The sequence below is a fragment of the Lonchura striata genome, chromosome 14 (assembly GCF_046129695.1).
Source record: "Lonchura striata isolate bLonStr1 chromosome 14, bLonStr1.mat, whole genome shotgun sequence".
NCBI classification, from domain to species: Eukaryota; Metazoa; Chordata; class Aves; order Passeriformes; family Estrildidae; genus Lonchura; species Lonchura striata.
Window position 1 is genome coordinate 7,460,805 of NC_134616.1, and position 23,213 is coordinate 7,484,017.

General features: G+C 47.3%; 2 protein-coding genes across 8 annotated transcripts in view; both read left to right on the forward strand.

Moving 5' to 3' along the window:
* The window catches only part of PLS3 (plastin 3), a 763,062-nt gene that overhangs the window by 478,640 nt on the left and 261,209 nt on the right, over positions 1 to 23,213 (forward strand). The window lies entirely within an intron of this gene.
* Positions 4,976 to 23,213, forward strand: part of MBNL3 (muscleblind like splicing regulator 3) — an 86,767-nt gene continuing 68,529 nt past the window's right edge. For 4 of the 7 annotated variants that reach the window (XR_002467117.3, XR_004148308.2, XM_021548437.3 and 1 more), the window contains exon 1: positions 4,976 to 5,082. The gene's annotated coding sequence lies outside the window, so the exon portion shown is untranslated. Of the gene's footprint in view, positions 5,083 to 5,208; positions 5,297 to 6,251; positions 6,484 to 23,213 lie in introns of those variants that run through there. The other 3 variants (XM_077786507.1, XM_077786506.1, XM_021548439.3) reach the window with 3 other exon arrangements.

Sequence of the window (23,213 nt, forward strand, 5' to 3'; positions counted from 1 at the left end):
AGGTTTGGGACACAGATGAGAAGCCATAGACTAAGAGGCCCTAGTCTGGTCCTCTCTGGCTTCTTCCCCTTCCCTGGGGCAGTCCCGAGCAGAGAAGCTCGGGATATTCCTGTTTCTCCTCTCTGGTTCACCCAGCTGGTCCTCTGACTGCTCACTGAGTTGAGTGCACAGCCCAGCTGAGTACCCAGCACTGAATGCAGCCCCTCTCAATCCACTGGCTAAGCACCTGCTCAAATGCTGTAACTTTATGCAAATTCCAGGCCAAGTTTCCCAAGCATGGGCACAGCCAGGCTGCCTCGAATGGATGCTGAGAGCAGATCTCAGGCTTGTACAGCGTGCAGGCAGCTGGAGATGCAAAGCACCACCTCTATGAGGAACTTGCCCTGTGCCAAATACGGGATGTGGCATGAGTCAAAACGAGGGACACCAGGAAATAATAGACTTCACATGAAGGAGAGCAATAATTAGCAGCTGTAAATCACCTTTCATCTACAGATCACAGAGGCGTCTCAAGCACTAATTAGCACAGTCTTGCAGCATCCCTGCCCCATAACTAGCACGGGGCAATGGTTATTCCATCTGCTGGCACACAGCCACATGTCCTTGCAGGCACCAGCAAGAGGGAACTGGCTTGCAAGGTTGGTCCTGTTCCACTTCTCCCAGCCAGGCTGGAGGTTCGCCAAGGCTCTGCTGCGTCCCCCAGGCCAGTGCAGGTTTGGTGCCTGCTTCCACAGCAGGTAGGTGAAGATGGGCCAGGGGGAGCAGAACACACTTGACATCCAACCCATTTCTGCTTTGGGTTCTATCTGATATTTTCTGTGTTGAAGTCTCTACTTAAAGAAAACTTGAGTGAGCAAGGTGAGCTCCTCCAGGAGCAAACGTCCTTTTAACAGCATTTTGAGTAAGTATGGCAGGGAAGTTTACAATCTCCTAAAGTTCTTGTAAATACACATGTGTATATATTTAAATACGAATATTTACAAAACATTTTAAAAAAATCTAGAGTTCTTTAACCTTGGTAGTTATCTCTGTAATGTTGGGAAGACACACCCAAAACACTTGTTAACTCGGGCATGAAGCAGAGAAGACAGGTTTGCAAGGATCTCTATGTGGAGTTGTTCATATTTCTTGGGAAGTGCATGGAATCCTGGCCAGCCCCAGCCTCAACTTCCTGCTTCTCTGAGTGGAGTCATCTTTTGTAGGAAAAATGAAATATGCTTTTCTTGGAAGAATTTAAATGTGAGAAAGTAGTATACTCAGGAAATTTCCCAGTTAGCTGTAGCTAAACCAGATCTATCTTCCTTCCCCCTGGGTTGGTGTTCAGCAGCAGCACCCCAGTGCCTGAAGGACACAGCATGAGTCTCTGGGTTACAAAACTTGTCTATTTTGAGTTTGCAGTGAGCAAAATGAAGCAGAAGTTACTGGGCTTCATGTGGGAATTGAAATGTAAGACTGTGAAATATGGGAGAGAGGAATCAGACTGGTTAGTCTCTCTCTGCATTTGAAATGTCTATGAACATTGTTGAAATACTGCGTGCGATCATTTTGCATGGCTGAAAATAGCTCTGCAAGGTGCCGGGTGGCAGTGCAAGCCAGCCCTGGGCATCACGCAGCTCCCAGCATCGCTTTATTGTCACACCAGGAGCTTTGCTGCACAAAGAAAGCACAACTGGATTCTGCTGCATTGTCCATGCTACAAGGAGGTAAATTAAAGGCTAGAGAGATTTTAATTTGCTCCAGGACATAAAGAATGTCGGGGCAGAAGTGGGACCTGCAAGACCTAGCTGACAGTCCCTTGCCCTGACTTCTGAATGATGTGGGATTCATCTCCTTTGTTAAAAATAACCTTGTTTATAACCTCTCTTTCATGATTCAGCTTTTCTGCAGTCATCAAACTGATCGCCATCAAAGCAGGGCAGCATCAGATTTCAGGAGGAAGATGCAATAGGCTGTTGCAGCTCAGGCGTGTTCCTTGCAAAGGGCAGTTTGATGGAGGAAATGAGGGATGCCTTGTCAAAGGGCTGCTCTTTTTGGAGAGGAGTTCTCCTGCCTGAAATCACTGTGCCAAATCCTACACTACCTGGAGTTCCTGCTGTGCAAATCCTCACCCATGGCTTCTGCCCTGCTAGAAACACCAGTGCCTTATCACCATGAATGTGGCCCCGTGCAGGCCCAAAGCTACAGACAAATGTGGTTTTCCTGGTTCCTCTCCTCCTTCTTGCCTGTAGGTCAGAGCATCAGACATGCGCTGCTCTGCATGCGGCGACCTGGGGCCCTACCAGTGGCACAGCTACCAGTTCTACATTTAAAGCAAGACTCATTGCCAAGAAAAATCTCCTAGAAAGTCCCACACGCCCACTTTTTTCTTCCTCGCACTCTGGTGTGACGTGTCTCACAGCCAGCACAGCTCCCCAGGCTTCTAATGACCATGGTGCCAGGGTTTGCTAACTGCTGCATTATGTTGCCTGCAAAAATCAGGCTACACAGCTGCAATCCTCATGCCGTTTACAGACTGGGAAGCAGAGGCACAAAATGGAAAGGAACATCCTTTTCCAAAACCTACTGGTGGTTTTTGGCTAGCTCTGGATTAAGTTGCCACATTCAAGTGGGTCAGCGACTGCTGGCCCAAGTGGCGCGCCCATGGACACACAAATAATCAGTAGCAAACACTCAAGCAGAAGCCAAACCCTTGAGACGCAATCCTGTGGTGCAAATTTATGCTCATCCTTCATTTTTTAGGAGCTAATCCTTTGTCCTTGCAGGAATTTTCCATAAATGTGGTATTTTTTTACACCTCATTGTGTGTTTAATGTTTAACAGTGGGATCATTATGGTTTTATTAGCAGCATGTAACGCTTTGTCATCTTCAACTGACTTTGCAAACATTAACTAATTGATCTCAACTATGAATCAGTGGTGGTAACTAGGAAGGGAGGTGAAGTGGTCTGCTGGTGCTCACTGGGGAAGTGGTTGTCAGAACAGGGCACAGAAACCAGGGCTCACGTTTTGCTGCTCAGACCACGAACATAACAGTTTTATAAGTGTTATTTCCATTAGTGCTGCTGTCAGGGAGAGCTATTCTGTGTCCAATAAACAACCCTCAGCTGCTTCTCTCTGCCTCTGGTTGAGTTCATGCTTGATAAAATGTCACCAAACCCCAAAAAATGCTGAATTAAGAAAAAAAAAACGTGACTGACTTTGTTTTCCTCAGTGATCCAGCGGTTGTCGGTTGTTTTCCGCTCACCCTAACGAATGCGTAATTCAATTATCTATATTTGCGGGAATTAGATGCCAAAGTCAGAAAGGAACAGGGCTGCTTGCAGCCACAGCTTGAGAGGTTTTTAAGGGCCACATCGGCAGAGACAGGCTTGAAGCATCCTGAAGCCGGCTGCCAGGAAATTAGCTCCTCGTTTGCAGTATGCAGAACATGTACGGCGGCTTCATGATTTACTCGCTCATCTGCTTCACATTGCGCCTACTCTCCCTCGCGACTGTCCTGGCGTACGCAATCTTCTGTTGCAAAACAGGAGTGAAAATGAGCACTGCAGCGTGGAAGAGCCGTGCCACTGCCCAGGTAAGCGTGGCCAAGCCTGGCGGGGACACGGCCCCTCCGGGGAAGGGGGGGTGGGTGGAGTGACACAACAGCTTCGGCGACGGGAGGCTGTGGTGGTGGCTTTGAGGACAAATGAGATGTGTCTGGTTGATGTGATGTGATGCTTGGGGATAGCAGGATACAGCCCCTCAGTGAGGGCGTGCAATGATGGCTTTTGGGCATAAGGATGGGTGCCGTGGGGGAAGTGCTGATGGCTTTGGGGACAGCAGGAACGGAGCGGGAAGGTGTAATAGTGGCCTTGGGAACAGCAGGGATACAGTGGGGACATGTAAGAGTGGCTTTAGGGACACAGGGTGCAGAGAGGGAAGGTATGATGGTGACTTTGGGTACAGTGGGGGGATATGATGGTGGCTTTGGGGACAGAGAAGGCAGAGCAGGAAGGTGTAATGGTGGCTTTGGCAATAGAGAGGACACAGTGGGGGGATATGGTGGTGGCTTTGGGACAGTAGGGACACAATACTGGGGATGAGATGGTGGCTTTGTGAACAGTGGGGACACACAAGAAGGTGTGATGGTGGCTTTGGGGGCAGAGAGGACACAGCAGGGGTATGTGACAGTGGTTTGGGGACAATAGGGATTCAACCCCTCATCAAGGAGCTGTGACAGCGGCTTTGGGGACTGAGGGCACAGAGTGGGAAGGTATCATGGTGGCTTTGTGGACAACGGGACTACAGCCCCTTAGAACATGGATGTGATGCTGGTTTTGGGGACACAAGAAGGTGTGATGGCAGTTTTGGAGACAGCAGAGACACCGTGGGGACATGCGATAGTGACTTTGGGCACTGTGTGGATACAGTGGGAATGTGTGATGGTGGCTTTGGGGATAGAGGAGACACAGCAGGAATACCTGATGGTGATGTGGGGACAGTAGGGATGCAGCCCGTCAGTGGGGGGATGTCACGATGGTCTCGGGGACAGTGGGGCCCCAGCAAGGAGGTGTGATGGTGGCTTCAGGGATAGAGGGGACACATCAGTGGGGTGCGATGGTGGCCTTGGGGATGGAGTAGACACGCCATGGAGGTGTGAGGGCATTTGGGGACGGAAAAGAGACACGGCAGGGAGGTATGGCGGTGGCTTGGGGACAGTGGCGATGCAGCCGCTCAGCAGGTGGCGGTGGCTTTGGGGACAGGCGGGCTGGGTGCGGGGGCGCGGTGTCTGTGTGCACAGCGGCCGGGCAGAGGTGCGGTGCCGGGAGGTGCCCGTGCATCCCGGGCGGCGGCGGGAGCGGCGGCCCGGGGCGCGTCCCGCGGGTCGCGGCGGGGCGGGGGTCGCGGGGCGGTTGCCATGGCAGCAGCCGGGCGGCGCGCGCGGCCGGCGGGGCGCGGCGCGGCGCGGCCCCGGAGCGTACCATGTGCGCCCGGCGGCGGGAGGCGGCGGCGGAGGGGCCACGACGGCGGCGGCTGCTGCTGCTGCCCTGCTGCTATAGCTCCGCCGCGGCGGGCCCGGCGACCAGGAGCCGCTGCGTCAATGTAACGGCGGGGACGGGGGCGGAGGGGACGGGGAGGACGAGGGGGGACGCTGAGTGGCATTTCCACGCCGCGCGTGGCCGGGGGGAGAGGGGGGCGGAGGGCGGGCGGGAGGCGTTAAAATGGCGGCGCGCAGGCGGCCCCCGCGCTAAACCGGCCCCCGTGGCTCGCCCCGCGCCGCCGCGCGTGGCACGGAGCGGCCGCCGCTGCCTGCGAGGTAAGGCCGGGGCGGCCGCGGGGCGCTCGGTGCCCCCCCGAGCCGCGGGCGCCCGGGGACGGGGGGCGCGCTCCGGGGAGGGGGCGCGGCGGCGGCTGGTCCCGGTCCCGGTCCCGCTGCGGCTGTCCCGGGAGCGCAGGCGGGCTGGCCGCGGGTGCTGGCGCGGCTCCGCATCGCTCCTTTGTCTGGCGGCGGCGGGCCCGGACTCCGCTCCGGCGGGCGGCTGAGGAGGGCGGCTGGCGCGGTAGGAGCGTGGCGGGGGCGGCGTTCCGTTCTTTAATAGGAAAAAAAAAAAAAAAAATCACAAAACCCACACCAGAACTAATTTTTGCAGCCGAAAGTGTTGCAGGCGCTGCCGTAGCCCCGGACTCCTGGCAGGGTGGCAAGCCCCTGCTCGGAGTAGCGGGAAGCGGAGTTGTAGTTCTGGAACAGCAGCCCAAACTCTCCGGAGGGCTCCGGCCGCCGCAGCGGCGAGAGAGGGGCCGGAGGGGAGGGGGGATTTTTTCTTTCCCTTTTTTTTTTTTTTTTTTTTTTTTTTTTTGACTCTTATGAAGACATGCGCATTTGTTCATTCTTGCCACCGCACTGGAGTCTGCCTAGAAACAAAGAACACAGCCTGGCGAAGTTGATGCTGGCTCCCAAAGTGTCTGGCTTTTCTTTTTTTTTTTTTTTTTTTTTTGGCTTTCTTTTTCTTTTCCTTCATTTACTTGTGCCATCGGTAAAAGCTTCGAGATGTTTCCTTCAATTATTCCCATGTGCCTGCTGATAGAAGCAATACACCCCCGCCTCTCCCCTTCGCCCCCCTCGCCCCTACGAGGCCAGGTTACGCATTTTGAAAAGTGCAGCCATGATAGACAGAGCAAGTTCTCTCTCCCATTTTGCCCCGGCCCCGCGGTGTGACAGCTCGCAGGAGGTGTGCCTTCTCACCGGGAGCCACCCCCTTGCTGAATCATCGCCGAGCCATGGCCGGACAGCTCGTCCGCCCGGGCAGCGGAACATTCCCCGGCCGAGCATGAGGCGGTGGCGGAGCTGAGGCGAGGCAGAGACCTGTTAACATTCGGCTCAGGCGCGGCAGAGCGGCTGCGGGGAGAAAACCTTCCCGTTTCATGGCAGCGGGAGCCGTGGATGCAGTTCTGAGCTCAAAGGCAAGACGTGCGCTGCTGTAAGGAATATCCCCTGCCTTTGAGGTAGTGAAAGTCCGACTGGCTGGTCCTGCAGGTTTTGCCTCTGAAAACTCCCCTCTTGTTCAGATAGGCTCCGTGTGCGACCAGCACCGGGCTCGGGGAGTGATGTGGGAATTCGTGGTGTTGTGGCTTTTAGCTATAATCTTATATTGTGTTTGCATAGAGAAATGTATGAACAGTAGTGTCGTGTCTGTGCTATTTGCCCAAAACTAGTTTATTCTGCACTGATGGAAGTCATTGCCTTTGTTACCGCAAGGAAATAATGACTTAATCTTTATGGGGCTTGGGATGCGAGTGTGTCAGATGCTGAGGTGTTGTGAGGTATCCCTGCCTCCATTCAAAGGTTGCCAAAAAGTAAGAGAGTAAGAGGTGGGATGAGCAATTTTCAGCTGGGGTGTATCAGGCAAGACTAAATTGCAGCAGTTGTTGGACATGTAACATGATCCTGTAATTAGAGTGAGGTTATAGTCTATACCATGTTGAAACTATCGGGTGTCTGTGTTGGATCAGTCTGAATTAAGCTAGTTATTCTGGGATTATACAGAAGCAGAAGTTATGCAGTTCAATTTTCCACAGAGCAGCTTCTATGGGGTTGCAGAGATATTTTCCCCCTATGGGTCCTCCTTGCGGGTGTTTTGCTGTTAAGGTAGTATGTGGAGGCTGCAATGGTGCTGCTGTCTAGGTTGGAGAAAGACCTTACATGGCACAGTCCTGCTCCTTGGAGCTTTGTTTACTAAAGAACATCCAAATCATGCGTCTTGGTCTTGGGAGGGAAGAAAATTCTGAAGGGAGGACTTGGGGGGTTCAGCTTCATGAAGAAGTGAAGGAATTAAAGAACTCTGTAATTTGGTCTTAAAATTTCCCTGCCCCCATTATTCTCCATACCCCAAGAACGATGGGTATTAGCAAGTCTGGTGGAGAGCCTGCAGGCTGTGGTCTTTTCAGTGCTCCTGCCAGTGGGGCAGGATCTTCCTGGGGCAGCTTCAGCGGCTCTGGTTTGCTGTAGGGTTGTTCTGGTGTGGAGCTGCACAGGCAGACCTGGGAGGCTGTGCAGAGGTACAGTGTGTGGGCACCAGCTCTGCTCACGGGTGCTAATTTCCCTTGGTGTGTGTGTGTATATATAGACATGGTATATATTTAAATAAAGTCATTTTAAAGTAGAGATGGCCCAGAAAAGTTTTGAGAACTATTTCAGTGTTTTGAGTGTTTCTTTTTCAAAGACAATGGACTGTGCTGAAGCTTCTAGGTATTATGGGATGTGCTGATAGCAGAAGGAACAGACTACTTTGGGCTCAGTTGGCCTTCCTAGGAGCAGCTGAATTTTATGTGTGCACCTGGTTTACAGCTGTGTGGCCACTGCAGATCTGGTTCTACCTTAAGGGCCTTTTGGGATATGTTGGCAGGGGCCCAAAGCAGACCTGGTGGTCAGCAAGGAAATTAGCTACACGGTGCTGTAAACTGTCCTGCCTAACCTCCTGCAGCATCTGGCCAGGTCAGCAGAATTCAGCGTGCCACGTCCTTTCCTCTGTTGTGAGGGAGTGAGGGACCCACATGGAGAAAGAGGGAGTGGATCTGGACTTGTCATTCCTCCCTCCCAGTGCTGGACCATGTGCTGCAGGGAGGTTACTGACAGTCGGGGTACTGGGCACTTGTCCCTCTGAGATGTTGAATCCACACAGAGGACTTTCTAGAGGTTTTTGTTCCACAAGCAAGCAATGGGGGCCTGCTCTGCCCTCTTATTCTCTGCTGGGAAATGGCTGGCATAAGACTTATGTGTTATTCATAGAACTTTACTGACCTAGAAATTTTCTCCTGGGCTTGTCCCATCTTGGCAAGAGGAGTATGTGGAGCTTAGAATTTTGCACTTATGATGCCATCACATGTGAAGTTTTGAGGGGCTGTTCTGCACGTTTAAGGGAATCTCAAAGTGCAACTCAAAAACTTGTGACTGCAGAGAGACAGAGAGGCTGGCTTTCTTGCTTTTTGCAACATAGCTTGCAAATCAATTTTGAAGCTGGTGCTCTTGTGGAAGTGGTTCTGCTTCTGGTCCTATTTTCCAGTCTTTTACATCCTTATAATGTAAGAATAATCTTGCAGAATAACAAGAAAAAAAAAGATGCTAATTTTAGCCATCACTCAGCTTCTCCATGTGGTCACAGAAGTGGTTGTGTTGGCACAGGGACTTGGGGGGCCCAGGCAGGACTGGAGGACGCTGGGCCATGGCATAACTGCATTGCTAATGTCTGGCAAATGGATCTTGCTAAAGGCACAAGTCAAACCGTGGCTGGCCTAGTCACCAGTGCCTGCAGGTCAGTCAGGAGCCTGAAAGCAAATGAAATTTCTCTTTGTGGCTAATGCAGGGACACGTGATGATGATGAATCTACAGTTGGGATTTGGTGACTGATGCCCACAGTAGCACACCCCTTCTGTACTGGTGGTTACAACTTGTCTTTGTCAGTGGACTGAACCATTGCATGACTCACATGTGTTGGGAAAGAGTATGGAGCATTCATAGGAGCAGGCATTTTGGACCATGGACATACTAGAAGTAATGTGTGGAAACTGGGTACTAGGAACGTGAGGCTACTCATTGAGAGGGAGGCTGAGCACTGAAAAGCACAGTTTGCAAAGATCTCAATATCCAAAGGTAGTAATAGGAGCGATGGTTCTCTTGGTGGGCTTTGAGAACAGCGCAAACATCCAACCAAAGAACTGCCACGTCAGACAGACATGGCATCTTGCATTTCCATTGCCCAGCTCCAGCCTCCTAGCAGCCATCAGGAAAATGTGAGAAAAATCTTCTGCAAAATGCTAGAAAATCTTGACTGGGGAGTGACTGCAGCCTGGAAGCAGGAAAGAGAGGATGTCTTTACTGAACAGTGTGTGTTTGCTCTTAAAATCCCTTAAAAGCTCTGAAGCTCAAGCTTGCTTGATTTGCTGTGTTTGCCATATGTAATATTTCAGTGAGAAGTTTCAATTCAGTGTGGTTGAGTTGATGCAGCAGTTCCTTTTTAGGTGATAGGGATCCACTTACCCATGTGTAATGTACTGGTTTGCTTTTTAGACTGGTTTTTGGAGGGGGGAACTGTGAGCTTCATTTTAGTTGGTGTAGTCCAGACCTCTGGGCAGTGCATGGATCCATCTCTAGGGCAATGCTCAGGTTCTAGTTTGTCATACTATTTAAACACAGACTTGTCTCTTCTGCTGAAATTCAGTCTTTAAGCTGGAGCATTTATAATAAAACATTTTGTAATTCTCTGTTCACCTCTAATGCAACACCACAGGTTTCCCAGGCTTTTTATCTGTGTCTGCTGCTGAAATAGAATTCCTTATCGTGCCCCCTAAGTATAGAAATTGTATAAATGGATCCTTTTAGTTTGTTTTCTCCAGATTTCCATGTGTGCAAATTGCTGCCCCTGGATAGATGATTTACCTGAATTTGTGCTTGCAATGCTTTTGCAGTTGGTCACCTCTTCCCTGCTAAGCTATGCAGTGCATGTTATTCTTTTAAAAGGTGTGTATCCTCCCCTTTTTCCATGCTATCTTCCAGGAAGGATTGTCTACCTAGAGCGATGTTATCGTCTCTCATTTTAAATGGTGTCAGCAGATATTTGTTTTTTCCCTTCTCTCATTTTGATGCTAAGTACTCGCCATGGGAATGAGTCGTCTTGTATTATTCACATGGAGTAAATCTGTGGCTTGGCCTGCAAATTATAAGGCCCTGCTGAGCGAGGGTGAGTGCCTTAGGAGCCCAAGTAAAGGTGCCAGGATCTGTTTGCCTGGGCTTTTTTTTTTTTTTAAAAGCACATAGGCCGATAGCAAGCTGAAAAAGCAGTGGCCTTCTGAGCCGGGTATTTTATGTCTGACGGCTTCTGAATGCATAAAATCAGAGAGAATGTGTGTGTGTAATCCGATCTGCTCTTGAAAGCCTTGTGGAGGGCTGCATGCTGCAGACATAAGCTGTGTCAATAAGAACTCTATTCACCCTAGGAAAACAGCCTCGTGATCAGGTTTGATTGGCAGGCCTCCTAAGGGAGGGCCTTTTTTTGAGAAAGAACTCTGATTTTTTGGCGGTACTTCTGACTGCCTTTTCGAACTCCCACTTATTGTTCTTTCCCCTTGATAAACTTGGATATTTTTGCTGGGAGCTTGCTGGGGCAGAGGGAGGATTTCATGTAGCACTGTAACAGGAGTGTGGGGTGAGTTTCCTTCCTTGCAGTGCAGCTCCTTTGCCAAAGCTGTATTTTTGAGCACGAACATGAGGGATTTAAAAGAATATGAGGTAGGACTGGAGGTCACTGTGTGCAGGAGTGTGTACCATACCCTTGTGCGTGCTCAGGGTACTGTCTTGCAGAACAGTGGCACAAAATACCCATCCTTGTAAAAGTCTTGTATGGTAATGCACAAAATGTGTGGCTGGGCATGCTTATGTGCTTTTTTCCCCCCTTGGTTCTGCAGATGTGTATGTTATCCAGACGTGTTGTTGGATGAAATTCTGCTTTTGGTTATGTGTCATAAATCTGCTGTGAAGGCAGTGTCATACTAATGGCTGTAATTTGCTGGTTGCTATTAGATATAAACAAAATTTAAAAAAAAAAATTACTCAAGGCAAAAATCGAATTCTGCTTTATGAAGTATTCTACACCTGGCATGTAATCTTTTAAAATCTTGTAGGAAAAATCTGCTTGAGCTGATAAAAATTATACTTATGGGATTTGCTGAAAGCAGAATTCTAGTCAGAATACCAGGTTCTGAGCTGCTGTTCAGTGTGTACCATTTGTGTAAATGGCATTTTCTGCTGCATTACATATGTGATATTCAGCGTTTGCTCTGCTGAGGTCTTAAAGCCATTCTCTTTGGCACTGAGTCACTGGTTTTAACAAAAGAGATAATGGACTTTCAGTTTTGCATGTATCTTTTTTTTTTTTCCAAGTCCTTTGGTCTATCTGTCACTTGTCTTAAAGCTTCATGTCCTTCGTCAAGTGATGATTTGAAAATTAGCTCATCTGTATGTCTTTCTGGGTTATTCTTGTAGCTGCAAACAAAAGCTTTAAAATATAATTAGAACGTAATATGCACGAGCTCAAAAAAAAATATGCAAAGCTATTATTTAAGAGAAATGCAATTATGTTTTGAGCCAATTGAGGCTTGACTTAATTTCTCAGGTTTTGTTGGTGATGATGTAGTAAAACCAAAATTAACTCTTGAAATATGCCTGTCCTGAGTCAGGAATTTGGCTGGTGAAAATGTAGAGAGCCACTGAAAGAAGGGGAATCTCCTTGTAGGGAAGCATGTCCCTGTGCAGTTTGCAAATGGATGCAGCATTTGGGGTGATTCCTGCAGTTCCATTTTCCTGGCCCTTCCCAGCTGAATCTGCTTCAATAAAGGCCTGATCTTGCCTACAACAGCTTTAGTAACAAGCTGTCCATTTTAGGTGGGATTGGCCCCTGAGCAAACAGTGTGCAGACTTTGGCAGCCATGGACAGGGCGAGGGTGGGCAGGAAACACTGGCTGCTGCTCCTCTTAATGTGGGGAGGCCGCAGCTGGGTGATTTGTTTTTACTTCCTGTTCCCAATCTGTTTGGGTCAAAAGTAGCGGTGTTTTTCCATATTAAGAAGTTTGGCTTCGTTCTGCTATGCAGCAATAAATTTTACACCGTGCACAACGTGTTTCTTATATTTCAGAGACACTTGATTGCTGCCTTTGACTTTTAATTTGGACGGTGAAACCTTTATTAGTGCTTTCTCTGTTGCACGACCTGCTTTTCAAGGAAAACAGAAAGCTTTTCTTTTTTTCTTCTTTCCTTCTGTTTTGGAAAGAGCCTTTGAAATATCTCACAGGTCTGTAGCTGAGCAGAGGGATGGAGCTGGCAGGTCTGTCTGCCATGCCTGGCTCCTTAGCAGGCTCACAGGGAGATGGGGACACCTCAGCCTGATTCTCTGCTCCTGGAGTTAATTGGGATGCTGGGACTTAATTCATTAATGCTCATTAAGGATTTGGTAATGTTTTGGTGGAAGGTTCCGGGGCTGTGTGGTGGTGAGGTGTGGTTGTGCAATGCAGGACTGTGATGCTGGGAGGAGCCTGTGTGGGTTGATGGACCAGTTGTTAAAGTGGTCCTAAAGGCTGGAATGGTGAGCTGTAAAACATCCCCTTGTCATTGACGGGAAATCTGCCTGGTAAAGGACAAGCTCTGAGCCATGGCTGACTGCTGGGAGCTGTTCTCCAGAGCACTGGGTTAGTCCAAAGCATGCAAAATGTTGCCACAGGCCATAGGGTGCAAAACTAATGGAGAAGAAAGAATCAGGCTCTTTGTGCTCTCCCTGGTTGGGCAGCATAGGTTTTTGGATTTCTCTCACCAAAATCTGGTCAAAACTCTTAACCAATGCTGGTCACTCTTCTTAAGTTGCTCAGTTGTAGGATCTCCTACTCTGCAGCCAGCAAGTCAGGATGGATAAATCTTTTTATGGCCATACCAGGTATCAGTGGGCTCCTTTCAAATATAGGCTGAACATTTTTATATAAATAGTAATAAGCAGTGCTGGCCCAGGGGGCTTGTATTGCATTCAGATACATTTCAGTGAAGTTATTTTTGAAGTACAAAAAAGAAACAGTAGCACAGAGCCATCCGGAGGGTTACAAGTGGTTTATCCTCCTTTCTCTTAAGCCTCCAGATGCTGGAGTTGTGTCTGACTGAGGAAGTCAGAGTGCAGAGGTGTTTTGTGAAGCCTCCATGCCTTTAGACAGACTGCCCAGGTTTTTTCCACCTTGTGTTTGCACTTTACTCCTGGATCCACAAAAACACGCCTCCATTCCATGTACTCTGCTTGTTCCTCAGACCACTGATGAATTTGGCTTGACTAATTACTTAGTGAAGCACACAGACTTGGTGTGACTTGTCACACTTGGTGTGACAACCTCAGTGCCCTTCATTAAGCAGAGCCTCCATAACGAGCTAATATTGGCGGTGTCCCAAGTGCCCAGGCGTGGTCTGGCTAATGAAGCAGCACCTCTCACAAGGTGCTTGAGGAAGCTGCACTTCAGGTCATGTAAATAAGGAAACCAGAGTGGGCTGCTCTCCTGCAGGATGAACAGCGAGCCCCTTCCCTCCCGCATCTCTGCAGTGAGGTGACACCTCCCCTGCTGCCTCTGGGTGCAGCCAGCCTCTCCCCCTTGCTCACAAGTGTAGGCAGTTTATCCCCTTTCCTCCCCGTGCCTGCATTGCACACTCCCTTTGACCAGTCTGCCCAGGGCACCTCTCTTGGGTGGCTCTCTCAAGGGATTAACCACCTTCATCATGATTTTCAGGGTCTGCAGAGCAGGGTGTTGAGTAGGTGTGATCCACATTTCTTCTGAGACTGTGGAGATGAATACAGCATGTAGGGCAGATTCTGCATGAGGTTTTATGAACCTTGCTGAAGGGAGAGACTGCTGGGTTGGGGACTTTCCAGCTCTGGTGACTGTGTTGTAATATGACTCATTCAATAGCTGATGCTCAGGTACCAAAGCTGGAATGAGGATACTGCTGCCAAACACCAAATTCATTCTGTGTCCTGTGTTAGGTGGAAGGTTATGCTTCTGACAAGACCTTGAGATCTATTAATAAGGTACAGGGAAACTTCTCATGTGTTTAATAACAGATTTATTTATTTTCTGTACATTGCCACCCACTTGTTTTTCTGGAGATACCTGGATTTCTAAATTCAGCCCAGGTGCAGAGACTGTTGTAGATACCCCTAGTTGGGTGGTAACACCATTTTGCATGCCAGATTATATGATAAAGTTTTCCCCTAGATCTTGGAACATCTTGTGGGGAATGTGTGGATTTGGGACAAGAGGTAGAAACCTCTTGACAATTGGGCATTGCCAAGGCAGAGCCATTGGCTGCTTGAGCTCCCTGGCTGTGCCCAGTGCTCTTGGCTTCATGGGTGCCACGAGGAGCTAAGCCTTGTCCTTCATGCACTTCATATGTTTTTTGGCACTGAAAGGTGTGTTCTTTTTCCTCACTGGTGCTGTCCTCTTTGCTTTGTCCTGAATGCTTATCATGGCTGAGGGAGAGGGCAGGAATTATACCAGGGCCAATGCAACCTGTGCTTGGGTCAGCTGGAAAAGGTGGCTGAGCTGGAGGATGCCCAGTGCTGCAGGAGAGCGTCTGCATAGGTGAGGCTGAGTCAGTCTCTAGCAGCCTTTTGCAAGGTGCTGGGGTTTTTTGCTTTAGTAAAATAGTTATATACTGATTTAATTAAAACATGCTTAGAGCATCCATTGCATAAGGCCATGAGCTAAGGCAGGTGCCTTTTAACAGCAGTAATTCCCTTTTTGAAACAGAAGGACTGGACAGTTGAATTGGACTGATCCCATGCAGTGGCACTTCACCACACACTATATTTCGGACAACTGCCCACTGATTCTGGTTTTGTAGGTGTGGGATGTGTTGGCTTGACTTCCCAATGTAGGGACCAGGAGAGCAAGTGGGGAGAATACCACAGTCCAGCCAAACATGCCAGGTTTGGGGCTGACTGGCAGTGATTTGCAGGTTTTTTGACATGAAGTTTCCTTTCTCTCAGTAAAATGTAGATTTAAACACTTGTGAGATGAATTTTTAGTGCAGTAATTCGTGATGTTCAGCAGCAAACACGTGACTGGTGACTTGCTTGTCTGATGGCTTTCTCTTGAGCATCCTCAGATACTTCTCTGTCAGTGTCATGATGACTGGGGAGAGGGATTTTATAGTTGAACTGGAACTTAAATTTCAAAAGGAGTTTTTTCTCATGAAAATAAATCTGTGTTTGGCTGGCTGTAAAACCATTAAATTCCTAATGGGGTGGTGCAGAGCAGTGTCTTCAGTTTGAATCTGAACAACAATGAGGAGCAACTCAAATTTAAAATCAAGTTTTGGTCACCAGCAACAGGCACATTTTGTTGGTCCCATGTGTCTATGACATGTGCTGGTGTTGTGGCATGTTCCACACTGGCAAGTGCCAGCTCCCTCTCCCTGGCAGAGCCCAGGACTGAACACCACTTGTTCTGTCTGCAGGAGTGACACTATTACAGCACAAGTGAGACTTTCCCTTTGCCTGTTGATAGGCAAAGAACCCATTAGGATTGCAGAAATGTCTTCAGAGATTTATGCAGCAATTTTAACATCCTGTCTTCCTTTTTTTTTTTTTTAGGTTAAAGTAATGCTACAAATACTTCTTTTTATAAGACTCCTAATACAACAAAACTGTCAAGGGAGATAAGTCCACTATGGTGATTATTGTCCAAATATAATAACTTTGTGATAGGCAGAAAGTGAGTCTGACTACAAATGGGAGTGATTCTGAGAGGAAGGTAAAAAAACCTTAATATTCAGAATGATAGAAGAATGAATTTAAATTCATTTAATGTCAGTAATCTTTGTATTATTAACCATAATCTGCTTCCGAGAAGCATACAGACATGGCTTCTTTTTTTCCCCAGCTCTCTGTAGAACTGCATTAATAAGAACAGAGTGTTTCTCCTGACCTCTGCCTTTATACTTTGAGCTCCGAAGGGCACACATTTTTCACCTGTATTTTTGAACGGTATCTGCAGGTAGTGAAAGCCGCCACAAATAAATAGCAAACTGGGAGCATGTTACCATAGTCCCAGATCATTTAGGAAGGGGTTAATCCTGCAAGGTGCTTAAGGAGAGTAAGAGCTGCAATCTGATATCCTTTGTGGGTGGTTTTAGGATGGTCTTGAATCTGTGTGTTGCCAAAGAGATTCTCAGCAGGGTGATCTTAGGAGGAAAGTGAGTGTAAGAGGGTGCAGGCTGCTGTAGTTTTGGATGCACAACTTTCTGGATGGTTTATGAGAGGGGAGGTACAAATGCAATGGTATTGATGAATTTGATGCAGTATTGTTAGCTGGATTCTGGAGGTGAGGAGGGAGGACTGGCTTTTTAGGATTGTTGTTTGGAGCTTTCAGTGTGGGGAAGGAGTGCTGTGGCACATCCAACAGCTTCGGGTGGGAGGTTATCATGATCAGCCTCATGCATTTCTCTCTTCTGAGGGAGAGAGCTGCTGCACGAGAGCTCAGCTTTCTGCAGGAATGTGATGTTGCTCATCCTGGAGATCCAGGCAACCAAAACGAGAGAGAGAGAGAGAGAGAATTAAAGCATGAGATCTGCTTGCTTATGACCTGAATCCCCTAATCATAGCCCCGTGTAAGTGAAGGTCTTAGGTTGGGTTGAGTAGAGGGCATCTCCACCCAAGAAAATGTACATCTGCCTTCCACATCGCAGAATTAGAGCTTACTCCTGATGAAATACAGTGTAAGAACCTCAAACCTTGCCTTAAACCAGACCTGCTATTTGTGACATTGCTTCCCCTGTGGCAGGCAGATGTTGAAGGCATGGTGAAGAGAGGTATGTGCTATCTGAGCTCCCTGTCCTCAGGACACCTACCCTGGGTGCCAGGAAGTATGTCCTGGTGAGTCCATGCCTTTTGGAACTGATCCTTTAATTGATGTCTTGGATTAAAGCTTTGATTGTATGTAAATGTTGTGGTGCTACTTACTTACTGGGAAGTAATATTGAGGCAGTTCATGCAACAGGGTGGCCACTTTCACTGACCCTGTAATTTCCTTTTGGCTGTGGTGTTTCTTCTAGGGAATCCCACTAATTCCAGGCCCATGGTAATCCCATGCTTTTCAGCATGGTGTTCAGTTTATTCCAGGTTGTAAGACTGCAGCCAGTGATGTAAGACTTGCTGTTTTTTTTTCATGTATGTAGCTAAACTGAAAAATCAATTAAAAAATAGGAAAGGAATTTATTCCATTTTGAATGGCATCACCAAAGAAAAATAAAAGAAAAAAGAAAAAAATTGTCAGCACATTTCTGGCATGGAGGTGAAGGGAAGAGTAAATTTTAATGGAAAGATACGTAATTTGTTTATTTATTAGATGAGAGGTAGAGATGTTTCAGCTGAGGGATGGAGGAAAAAAGAAAAGGAAAAACAAGGAGGGAGGAAGCCTAATGTAAAGAAATGCTTCATTTTTTCTTTTGAAGGAGTCTGGAAATTCAGGTTAGTCACTGTAAAGCTGAATAAATAATTTGTCTGAAAAGCACTGCCTAGCTCGCACACATAGCAGGTAGAAAAATTAAAATATTTCATAAAAAGACTTTAAAAGTCTTTGGCTCAAATCTGTGTTACTGTAAACTGAGGGAGAACCTCTGATTTTTCTGTTACCCGAGGATCTGGCTTTTGGTTTTAATCTTTTCTTCTCTCCCTCCCCTCCTCCTCCTACGATATGAAAGGTGTGTTTGTATGGAGGATTTCTTGCAGCACATAGTCAAGGACTGTTTCAGAGTTCAGACAATTTGATCCAAAGGCTCTTCCTAGCCTTGATGGAGTTTTGCTTTTACAGCTCCTGTGAATTACAGGAGAACTGATTCAGCATCATGTCAGATACAGATATTTGGGGTTCGAATATTGCCCACAAACACTTTACAAAGCACTATGCAAATGTTTTTGAGAGCTAACAAAAACCTTCATTGTTGCCTGAAGGTTGAATCCACAGCTAGCTGCCTTCTTGGAATAAGAAGATAACAAATTAGCTACTAATACCTTATTTGTGGTTTGAAATTCCCACTGCTGCTACTGATATGTGAGGTTTTTGGGTCACAAGGTGGATTGCAGGAGCTGGATCCTGCTCAGTGTTGATACCCTGTTTGTGTGGTGTGTTTGGGTAAGGCAGAACAAGCTGTTGTCCATCCATCTCTAGCCTGTGCCTCCTGCATATTGGCTACATGGGGTGGGGAGAGCAGGGACCCAGGCCACACGTGGCAAAACAGAGGAGCCAGCTTGCTCTTTGACTGTACCATTGCAGCAGGTGACTGAGCTGGTAAGGTGCTGTGGTATCTGGTTGAAATCCTTTGTATTCAGCTGGTGTCCTGACTTGTGTTTCTGACAAAAGATGAATAAATGCTCAAGGCCGGGTTGGACAGGGCTTTGAGCAGCCTTAGTGGAAGATATTCCTGCCCATGACAGAGGCATTGGAAAGAAATTATATTTAAGGTTGGTTTCATCCCCATTCTAACCTTTAGACGAAGCTGGATATACCAAACTTGGCTATGGTTTAGGTGTGAGGCCAGAGCTGCTTCTGAGGAAACTTTGGAAACTGTTGATTTAAGGTTCATGTCCTGTTGGGTGAGCTCTAGGGTAAGTATTCAACTTTCAGAAAGTATTGTGTGTTTTGTTTGCTTTTTGGCTTTTGAACGTGTGTGGTTTTTAAGAACAATCAGTTCTGAGGGAGCCTCCTGTCAATAATTGTTGGTATTTGTGTAGGGTGATCAAAAGAGTCTCTGCAGGCTGAAGGGGAGACAGCACAGACAGGCCCACGATGGAGTTGCTGTGTGTTCGCTATGCCCTTAAGGTGTAGGATTAAGCTTGCAGAAAAGGAACGAGGTCAGGTCTAGACCAAGAAGTAGACTCTGGAATCCAGCCAGGAGTGTAAGGTTTTTTTCCTGTAACAGCATCCTAGATGTGGCAGTTGTGTTGACTTAGCCGAAATGAGGCTGACATCTGTAGGTCAGGGCTGATTAAAAGGGAAGGAGGGTGGAGAATAGCTCTGCAGAGTAAAGAGGATTTAAAGATAACAGTGTGGGGAGATGCGTGGCCCTTACTTGCAGAATTTGAGTTGGCCGTGGGAAATCTCACTGTGCCTGGGAGCAGGGACCTCCTCATCCCTGAGTTCTCTGTGGGCCCCAGGACGCTGTGGCTGCTGCTCAGTTCATGGGAGTCTTCTGACTGATCCCATCCCCCTGAGTCTGACTTTTTGGATAGAAGTTTGACTTAAGCTTTCCTCTTCTGCTGTTCAAGGGAAACCTCCCACACAAACCTTTGGCTTGGTGTAAAACCCTACTGTGATGACAACATCCACCCCTCACTTTGTTGTGTTGGAGGGTTAAGTGTCTGGGTCTCCTGCTTGGTGCAGATGAAAGGTGCTGTATTGCTGAGCTGTGCTGTATGCTGGAGCATTATGTGCTGGAAACCGCTTCAGAAAATATTTCTGTGCTCCTTTTGACCTCCATTGTGTCTTTCTGCCCAAATTCAGTTGTGCTGGTAGCTGAGGATGTTGGACGCTGTCTCTTTTTTGAGAAGGAAAGAGGAGGGTGATGGCACTTCAGAAGCACTAAGCTCATACTTTGGTAGAACAGCATATTGTGCCCAGAATTGTGCTTCATGATCATTAGCTGCTGCTTACACATTAAGTATGTTGCTTTCAGAAGTGCTCTGACACCAGGGATCTCTGCCCTATGGGATGGGTGAGGTGACACTGCAAACAGTGTTATGAAGGAACATGCCACCTCCAGGGTCAGGAATGTGATTTATCTGTACTTCTTGTGTGGAGACCTTCAGGAGCTGGTCTGCTGTTCTGATTTTTTTTCCACAATGACTCCTTTCAGCCTTTCAGAAAAAATGGCTGATTTGATTAAATGAACATTTCTGTGGTGTAAATCAGAAAGGAAGAGAGTGCTCAGCTTCTTTCTGAAGCAGGAGTTTTAGTTTCCAAATGAAAAACTTTCTTAGCATGATAAAAATAGAGAATTACTTTATGGGGAAAGTACTTGCTTCCCTCCTGGCTCTGCTGGGCAGCCTTCAGCCAGGAGGAAGTGGGGAAATTACCCTCAGCTCCCTTGGACCACAACCAGTCCTACTGGTTTTCCAGTGAAGTAACTAGAGTTACACCAGAGCTGTGCTTTAGCTCTTCAAAGTTAACGGATAAATGACTCCATATGAAAACTGAATTTTAAATCCTGCCAGGTGTGATGTCCCTCCCTGTAGGACCTGCAACCCATGTGGCACTACATCATGAAGCACAGGCCACGTGAATGGTGAGATTCATCACGTTGGGGTGCTCAGTCAGCTAAGCAGCATGGATAGCTGTGATCACTACTCACGTCAGTCAGTTAATAACTTTTATATTTGGAGAAATAACTGCATAAGCTGTAGTGGCCTTGCATAGAATTCTGGGCCTCTCTGTCGGGGGATGGTCAACTATTTGATGATTTTGCAGAAAATAAATTATCTTGGCCTTTCTTCTGGTCCCTAAATTCATTTTGAACTGTGACAAGAGCCAGGATTTAAGCCTGGGTTTCCCCAAGTAAAATGCAGTTAATTAGCCCACTCCATCATGTAGCCTTCTCTGTTAACAAAGGCAGTATACTCAGCCAGACAGCTCTTGCTCACAAGTGATACTCACCTTTTGTATGGCAGAGTGTGCTTGCTCAGAGCCTGGAGTCCTTGTTTGCATCCTTTTTCAGCAGTGCTTCTTAACCCCTCTGTGCAGCCCCATTTTAGTGCTGCCTGTCTCCAGTTGAGAGACTGCTGGCACCAGAATGTGTTTAAGTTTGAATGATGGTTTGTGTTACTGGTAGTGGCTGTGGAGTTTTACCAAGGTCAGAGACAGCTGCAGGGTAAAGGGGAAGAGGGTTTCTACCCCGAGGAGCTTGTAGCCTTCAGGATGATGTGACATTAGTGGTAAATTGTGAATGAGGCTCAAGCAATGTTGGGTGCAAACTGGGACAGTTAAAACAGCTTGATTTCTGAGCTGGAAGAAGTATGTATGATCCATTGTCTGAGGTCCTGGCTTGCTGTTCTCACCCAGACCAGATCCCCTCACACTGATAAGCTGGAGCTCAGCACCGAATGCTGCTGTGGTGGATCAGGTGTAGGGAAATAAACCATCAAAGTTGCTGGGGGACTGTGCTGCACTGCTTCTGGCAGATCAGGGGATGTGTTAGACATTTTTGTTTGTCATCTCCCCGCTGATTTGGGTCGATAGGCTGGGGTGAGGCAGGGTGCTTCCTGAGCAGGGCAGGCTGTTGAGAAGTTTTCTTAAATGGCCACTGACCTCGGGTAGATCGTTTAGTTCTGTTCTTCTGCAAAGGAGTTGCTTGGGTTAAATGTCAAGAACTTTGAGTTTTGCAGTGTCATGATATTGTACAGTTTCAAAATACTATTTTTCTTCCTTATGTGAATATCTAAATTTGACTGCTGCACTGTTGACTGTTGTGTTACAGGATTTAATAAACTGGGGAGAGGGACAATCCTTAGTTTAGGTATAACTATTGGCTGTAGTCTGTAAAAATGTGTCTGCAATTTAAAAAACGTGGGGAATTATTTTCAGATCCTGTAATCTATTTAAATGCAGGCTCTTCAGTATTTGGCTGCTTCCTGAAGACTGCACTCACTGATATTGTAATCCAGAGCCTGTGTGTGCAGGCAGTGCCATGTGGTTGAATGCAATCCTTGCACAAAAAATCATCTGTATGTAGATACTAGAATGTGAACAGTGATGTCTATGTGAGTGGATAGCAGGTCACAACCCCTGGAAAATAGAAACATATTGATGTTGTTAGCAAAAGCTGTGGAGCATGTTTTCCTTGAAAATTGTTATTCAATGTTGTTCTTGCTGTCTTTTGAATTAAACATACTGTAAGAGTTGGTTTGCTGGAATTTTGACTGTTCTGGAGCACTGGATATTGGGTAGTTATTATTAACAGCCGGAGAAGGTAGCATGACCTACTGAACAGACAGCAATATGCATAGACACTAGCAGCAGGGAAATCTAAGACAACGCATGGAAAAATATGTACAAGGTAAAACTTGCGCAGCCAGCCCTTATGCAGCAAATAAAGCAAGGTCTTACTGACCTTGCCAGCTGTACAGGGCAGTCTTTGCATAAGAATGACTTGTGCTTAATATGCTAGAGAAATTATTCAGGGACAAATATTCCTGTTTTCTGCAGTACTGGGGACAATGTCATCTTCCATCTCCAGTTGCAACACAAATACAAATACATTGCAGATGGGGTACAAGGAGGACCTGACCCTCCTCAAGCACAGCCATTTCTGCTTCCCATGGCCTAGAGACAGATATTTGGTGCTGTCCTCCTGGCAAAGCTGGATCCAGTGCCTTAGAGCAACCACCTTTGAGACTGGCAGTGGCTGGATACAAAGGCAGCATGATGGGTGGCTTCCTTAATTAGTGTGTGCAGTTTGTGTCTGCTAATAAGAGATCTGCTAGAGTCAGAGATCAGAGGGGCACTTTGCTCTTGCTGTTGTGCTGTGTGGAGACAAACAGTGGGGTTAGACCTGCAGGCTGGTTAAATGGCAGGAGATACTGAGCCAGTATGCATTTCTTGTGGCCCAGGGCTTGCATGCAGCTCTTATACAGGCCAAGTCCAGCTCACCCACTGTTTGGAGTGAGCAGAAATTACAATGGAGCCTATACTTGGTGAGTCCCTGCTTCAGAGCCCTCTATCCAAGGTGGGAGTGGGACAGGGGCATGTTGAGCTGGAGAGGGACAGGGGGATGTTGAGCTGGCTGGAGTCTTTGCTCCCCATATCCTGGGGCCAGACAAGTCCCCGTGCCACCATCATGGCCAAGTCTGTACCACATCTTCTCCAGTGGTGTTGCTTACTAAATCTTGCTACTTACTCACTACTGCTGTTTCTCATTACTTTTTCCCTTTTCTTCCTCTTCCACTGGATAGATCAGCCCTGTAAATGTCCATGTTTAAGAGCAAAGCTGTCTTGAGTGTTTGGCAGAGCAGGGTCTCCAAGGTCTCTCTATCAGGAGAGGGCCAGAGATGGTGTTTGTTGATATTGATCACGGGAAATGTAATTAATGCGGGTATAAAGTGTTAAATGTTAAATTAAAATGTGAGATTTAAAGGCAGTCAATAGATCAATTCTGAGGCTGGGA